This window comes from Cavia porcellus, unplaced genomic scaffold, assembly GCF_034190915.1.
Source record: "Cavia porcellus strain 051 isolate PalLab524CR breed Dunkin Hartley unplaced genomic scaffold, mCavPor4.1 scaffold_1, whole genome shotgun sequence".
NCBI classification, from domain to species: Eukaryota; Metazoa; Chordata; class Mammalia; order Rodentia; family Caviidae; genus Cavia; species Cavia porcellus.
The window spans coordinates 189,874,557-189,881,257 of record NW_026947484.1 but is presented as its reverse complement, the minus strand read 5'-3'; the positions used below and the strand labels follow the sequence as shown (position 1 = coordinate 189,881,257).

The 6,701-nt window shown below is 48.0% G+C and overlaps 1 long non-coding RNA gene across 1 annotated transcript; it reads right to left on the bottom strand.

Annotated features, from left to right (window-relative positions):
• Positions 1–1,377: 1,377 nt before the first annotated feature.
• Positions 1,378–4,229, bottom strand: LOC134473981 (uncharacterized). Its single transcript, XR_010044502.1, has 2 exons — positions 3,688–4,229; positions 1,378–2,342 (listed from the first exon to the last, which is right to left on the bottom strand). It is a non-coding gene; the product is annotated as an uncharacterized LOC134473981 (long non-coding RNA).
• Positions 4,230–6,701: the final 2,472 nt, after the last annotated feature.

The window sequence follows — 6,701 nt, the reverse complement described above, 5'->3', positions numbered from 1 at the left end:
GAGCCAGGCCCTTCTGGGGGCTGCAATCCACCTCTCTCTCTCTGGATGCTGCTTTCCCAGGCATGCCCATCTCAGGACCAGTCCTCAGCTGTGCACTTAGTGATGCTGGGTGAACTTCTCCGTATGTCCATTGCATTGTAACAAAAAGATTTTAAGGAGCAGCTAAAGAATTAAAAGGAAAAGAAAGGAAGACTGTTCCTTATTATCTTGATTTTCTGTGTCCCTGGAAAATAGGAAGCACTGAGCATTCTGACCCCACCTGGCTGTCCACCATGTTTTCAGTTCAGTTGCTGCAGCCAGATCACACATGGTTTGGGCAGAAACATGAACAGGAATGTCATTTGCTATATGAGGCAAGCTGAGGAATGGCTCACAAAGATACTCACGTCCTGACCCCTGAACCCTGTGAAGGTGACCTTAGATAGGAAAGGGGTCTTTGCAGAGATGGTGAGAAAGATCTGAAAATGGAGAGGTATTCCTGGATTCTCCAATGGGCCCTCCGTGCAATCACACAAGAGTCCTTAAGAAGAGGAGGCGAAGGAGAGCTGACACAAAGAGCTAAAGCTGTGTGATACTCCAGCCGCAAGCTATGCTGCTAGCTTTGAAGGTGGAGGGAGCTCCCATAAGCAGAAGAATGCAAGAAAAGCAGCTGTCACAGCTGGAAAAAGCAAGGAGATGAATTCTTTCCTACGTCTTAGGAAGGAACACAGCCCAGCCCAGGCTTTGGTGTTGGCCCAGTAGAACTGATTTCAGACTTCTGATTTCTAGAAGAATAGATTTATAGCAGAATAGATGTGTTGTTTTGTGATTTGTTACAGTGGCAACAGCAAACAAATACAGTTTCCTGATTGGCACAATCAGGAAAGTTTGGAGAAGGAATGAATAACACCTCTGGTTCCAGAGCAGTATATGTCAGAGGTTTCAAGCCTCATAAACCTTTGTTGTTAAGGGGACAAATGATTTGACACCAAAGCCATTATTTATTTTTTTAAAAACAAATTATCATTTGGCTCGAACTAATATTAACCGACTCCGTTTCCACCATGTTCAGATGGATGAAACAGAGTTAGGTCTCCTGAGTTAGAGCCCACCAGCCAATAATCTGTGTGACCTTGAGCAAATTGAGCAGCCCCATCTCCTCATCTCTGGCTGCACATTTGAAGCACAGAGCTGGGAGAGGGGGACCCTTCACACCACATGCATAGTCAGGTGCCCTCCCCAGAGACTCCATTCAGCTCATCTGGGTGGGACTTGGGCATTGGTAGCTTTATGAAAACCCCCAGATGATTCTAGCTTGTACCCAGGGCCTAGTGCCACCAGAACCTTCCTGAATCTCAGGTCCTCCTCTAAGAAAGAACTCCCAGGTCGGTCACCCTCTCATGGATACAATGAGCCTTTAATAAAGTAATACATGTAAAGTGCTTAGCACACAGTAAACAGTCAGTCAATACTCATCTCATCAGTTTTCATTCCACACAAAGGAATCGTCTTTCTATGACTTCGGCTGCATCCCCTCTTAAATTTCTGAGTGAATAAGACATTTTAGTAAGCAACTAACGCGGTGATGTTTTCAGGCACACTGAGATCAGACATCTCAAACCTCATGGAGACATACGGCCAGGTCTAGTCCCAAGTCTGGGTCCCTTGTGCTTTGTCTGCTAGGTTCCAAGCCAGACTCACAGTCTGTTTTACAACAGGGGCTTGGGATGTCACCTTGATAGGTACCTTGCTCCTAGCTGGCCTTAAGGTCACAAGACATTATCCATCTATGTGCGTTCTGCTCTGACAAGCAGATCAGAATTTTAAAATCTTCCTTAGGTTTCCCACAGAAAGAGGAAGAACCTGATTTACTGTAGGGCTTCCTAAAAGGGTGGCTTTGAGTTTGGGGCAAGAATTGCTTTCCTCTTCTGTGCTCAGTGGTGCTGATACTATTCTGCTGCCAGGTACAGGAAGGGGGCTTGGAGCCCAGATAGCAGACAGAGATCAGGGGAGCAAACAGGGCCAGCCCCAGGTCTTGTGGGGCCCAGGGCCTATTCATGTGGAGGAGGGCCGCTCTCTCCCAGCCCCTTGCTCTGGGAAATTGATTCTAAGAAGGTGTTGCTTCTAAGACTGATGCAGAGGGTTCAGGTCAGTGAATTTACAGCTTCATTCAGCACATAGCATCTTTGTCCCCCTCTGTCATTCAAATGGGCCTTTTGGTGAACCGCAGTGTCAGCTGCCAGCCTCCATCAGCTGCAGGATGCTTCTGCTCTCTCACTATGCCTCCTCTTTGGGTTTCCTTGTGCTGGAAAACAAGAATGAGTGGTCTTTTCTTTCCCTCTGGGTGTTGAGAGCCAGGAAGCCTGTTAAATAAACATGTCTATTAAAGGCGCTGAGCTGTCCCCAGCAGGCAGTAATTGCACCTCCAAGGCCTCAGCTGGTCTGGTTTCTCATGGGTTGCCCCTCCCCTGCCCTCCCAGATCTCCCTGCCTGGCTAGAGGCAGGTGTGCCCTTCCCAGGAGCTCAGTTTTCTCTGGAGTAGATTCAGGGAGATCATGCTGTTTATTCATGTTCTTCCTATCAGTGTGATGAACCCTCTTGGCTCAAGTCACAAAAGACAGGGCAGGATTTATTTCAGCCGAAAACCGCAGGACAGCCTTGTGATTTCCTTAACACAAAACATTTGCCTTCCAGTTTATAAAAAGCTGATGCCCGTCCCCAGGTGCCTGCCTCCACCCTGGCTCTTCAGCCTCTGCCCTGGGACCCGCCCCCCCTTCAAACCTACTCACGGCATGCATGGCTAATAAAGGAGCATGCCTGAGGCAGCATGGGGAACTCGAGGACCAGGCTGCTGCTCACTGACCGGTCAGGGCCAGATATTCATTAGTGTTTCAAATATTACAGCCGGGCTCCTGCACAGGCTGCAACACCTCTTAGTTATGATCCAACGTTGACAAGAATCTTCTGCTCCATGACACCTAAACCAAGACCAGCTTGAGGAGGAACTAGAGGGTGCAGCTAGGAATAGAGCCATTTCCAACGGCAGGGTGGAAGGTCTGGGCAGAGTCCCCTGTGATTGATTTCCCAGGGTCTATTTTCCTGCTGAGCCACCAAAACAGAAGCTCTAATGTCTTTGCACTACATCTCGGAGCCTTCCTTGCAGTGACATGTCCCTTGTAATCTGTCCTGGCCAATGGTGTATGAGTAGGAGCCTTTGGGGCTTCTTCCTTTAAAGCACATTTTCCCCTCTTGTCTTCACCCCCCTCCCATCCTGCTGCTGGCTGTGGGTGTGGCAGCTGTCATTCTGAATTACAGCAACGGTACCCACTGCCAGGCAGGATGGAATGATGAACTGGAAAGTGTGCATGTCCTTCCCTTGACCGCTTCTTTTACTTATTTGTACAAATCAACTATCATCTGAAGTAAGTTGTTTTTATTAGACCTCTGCTACTCAGAGACGAACCTAATCTCTCACTCTCAGCCATGAAATCTGGAGAAAAGTGATTGCCATCTAAGTCACCCTCCTGTCTTAGCATCCCTGTGTGCCTCCTAGGACAACATCCAAACGCTCAGCCGAACCTATCCGGCCTCTGTGACCTGTCCCCATCACTGCTCCTGATGGGCTCTCTCCCTTGCCCATCATACCACAGGCCCCAGCCACAAGAAGCTGTTCACCTCCCCACTCCCCAAGCCCCCAGCTCTTCTCACCTCTGGCTCCTGCACCTGTAGCTCTGTCTTCCAGAAAAGCCATTTCTCCTCAAGGCAGCACTCTGGACTTGGCTCCATCCTCACCTCTCCCGGGGAGTTTCTTTTCCCCTGGCTTCATTTTGTCTTTTGTTCTCATTTCCTGTTTGTCTGCTCTCTTGCATCACTGGGCTTTCTGCACTGCAGGAAAGAAACTTGCCAGTTGCTGTGTCTATCTGCCTCCTCGTCTGCGAGCCAGCTGAGGATGGGCAGGGAGTCTGTACTGCTAGCCCCTGGCACAGGGCCTGGCCTAGGCCGGCCACTGGTGACGGGAACTGAGTGAAGAAGGAATGGTAGATTGCAGATGCCTGCTAACGTGGGGACTGCTGGGCCTGCGGACAGGCTGTGCTGAGGACACGGTCTTTGAATCAGAGGGAGCTGGCAGAGAGAGAGGACTGAAGGCAAGAACATTCCAAGCTTCTGTTCACTTCTGTTCCCCTCCTCTGCTCAGTCACCCCACGTAAAGCCCCCTGGATCCAAAGAGGCACTAGTGTGTTCCTTGGCAAATCCGCCTGTCCTCAGCAGCCAGGCAGCATGTCAAGCTCAGTCAGTCATCAAACGTGTGAAGATACACTGGATCCCCGCCAGCACTTTGAACTTCAACCAGTGCCTCCTGCCCAGGGCTGTGAGGGAAAATCAATCACCTGGGTTTCACTAACAGTGTGCATTCGGCACCCGAATTGTAGGTACAAGGTCTCTGCTCAATAAACATTATTTAATGACTGTACTAAGTTGGGGGGACTGGGCCTTTGGTGGCTTTCACCTTCCTTTATAATGCCAAAGATGGCTGAGAAGGAGGAGTCACCTAGAGTTACATAGAGAGCCTGAATAGGTACTAGGACCCAGTTCCTGACACCCAACTTCCTACCCTTTGTGCAACCCGTCCCAATTTGTTTACTGCTGTCCAATAATTAACTTTGCATTTAGATAACAGCAAGGACTCCTAGGGACCAATCAGGAGAGTCATAAAGGTCCATCCACACAGTCTCTGAACCAGGAAGATACATTCCACTTATTTGCTAACATAAGCTGTTCCTAAACTTCTTATGAACAAGTTTAGGTACCCACAGAAATAGAGAGGTGGTAATAATGAACCTCTGTGCCTGTCAGTGCCCAGCGTTAGTAATTATCAACACCTGCTGCTCTTGGTGCCCTAACATGGAATCCTATTTCTTTCCAGGAAATGAGAAGAGAGCCACTCTGCGATCAGGATGATCTTTTCAGGTCACAAACTTGATGGAGTCAACTTCCTCATCTTCCTCTAAATTCTACAGGAGAGGGGTCCTCTGTTCTTTAAGCGAAGATGGACAGATACCCTACCCCAGCTTGGACAGCCCATCACTGGACTTTTAAATGAGAGAAAAATACACTTCTGTCTCATTTAAGCCACTTTTACTTGGAGCTTTCTCTTATGTTAGAACCTCACTGCACATTGGAATCCACAGAGAAACTCAAAAATAATACAAGAAGAAGAAATCAGGATCAATACCCAGGATCCCTCCCTGTGGATCAGATGTGTGGCTCAGGTGTCGTTTCTGAAAGTTCTCCAGGGGAGGCTAATGCACAGCCACAGCTGAGAACCACCAGTTAATTCCACTTGTCTGAACAGATTCCAGCCGATAGGTGGGTCAGCTGAAAGGCGATCTTCTCTCAAGGAGTCCAAGGAGGACCCAGGGCTCCTTCCTTTGCTTCCATAGAGCCTGGTGCTATCAGCAGGTGCCCCAGAGCTTACCGTGTTAGTCTGGTTTGGGTCAGCCTCCCCACCACCCCCTGAGCTCCTCCAGGTGGGACCATGTCGGACCTATCTAGAGTACCTGGCCCATGAATCAGAGCTCTTCCAAGATCTTCACAGCCGGGCCAGGGATTTAGCTCAGTGGCATAAGTGCCAGCCTGTCAGGTACAAGGTTGTAAATTTAATCCCCAGTACCAAAAAAAAAAAAAAAAAAAAAAATCTTCACAGCTCTACATGGTCTAGTGTTTGCCTCTTCTATCACTATTAGCCTCTTATCATAAAATCTGTAGCTTAAAACACCACAAACTTATTGCTTTTAGTTCCTGAGGTCAGAATTTCAAATAGTATCTCCTTGGGCTGATACCCGAGTGTTGGAGACACTGCAGGAGAAATGGTTCCCTGTCTTTTCCAGCTGCTCATGTTATTTGTCTTGTGGCTGCATCCTTCCAACCTCTTCTTTCACTACTCTCCCTCTCTGACTCCTGATTCCCTTTTATAACGACCCTTACAATCATGCTGGGCTTAGCAATATAAAAGACTATATCTGTAATGTCCCCATTGTCATGTAAGGCATGATGGGTACCAGTTATTAGGATGTAAGCATCTTCGGGGAGTTATTATTCCACCTATCAAAATCAGCAAACATGGTGTGAAACAAAAGGAAGCGGGGAGATATTATGGTTTAGATCTAGAGTGTTCTCTAAAGGCTCGCGTGTTCGGGGTGGGCCTTTTGAGAGTGATTTCCTCATGAAAGCACCAAGCTTATCAATCAGAGGTGAGTGGGCTTCTAGGAACGGGGCCTCACCGGAGGAGTTAGTCTGAATGTTGTCAGACAAAACCAGCCTTTCCTTCTGTCTGTACCTCACCCCTAACTTCCTGGCTGCTCTGAGGTGGGCGGCTTTCCCCTGCTGTGCTATTTCTGCCTCACCTCAAGCCCAAAAGACAGAGCCAGCCGAAACCGTGAGCCAAAATAAACCTTTTCTCCTCTAAATTACTCTTCTCAAGTAAAAACAAAAAAAAGGAAGAAAAGGAAAAAAAAATCCAAAAAACAAAACTGACCAAAACAACAGGGCTTCCAAATTTTTAAGAAAAACTACAGGGGCTGGGGATTTAGCTCAGTGCCATAAGTGCCTGCCTGGCAAGTGTGAAGTCGTGAGTTTGATCCCTGGTACTGCAAATAACTAGAAAACACTAGAAATACCTTATCTTCTCCCTGTCCCTTAGCCCTGTCATCTTTCTGGTTTTC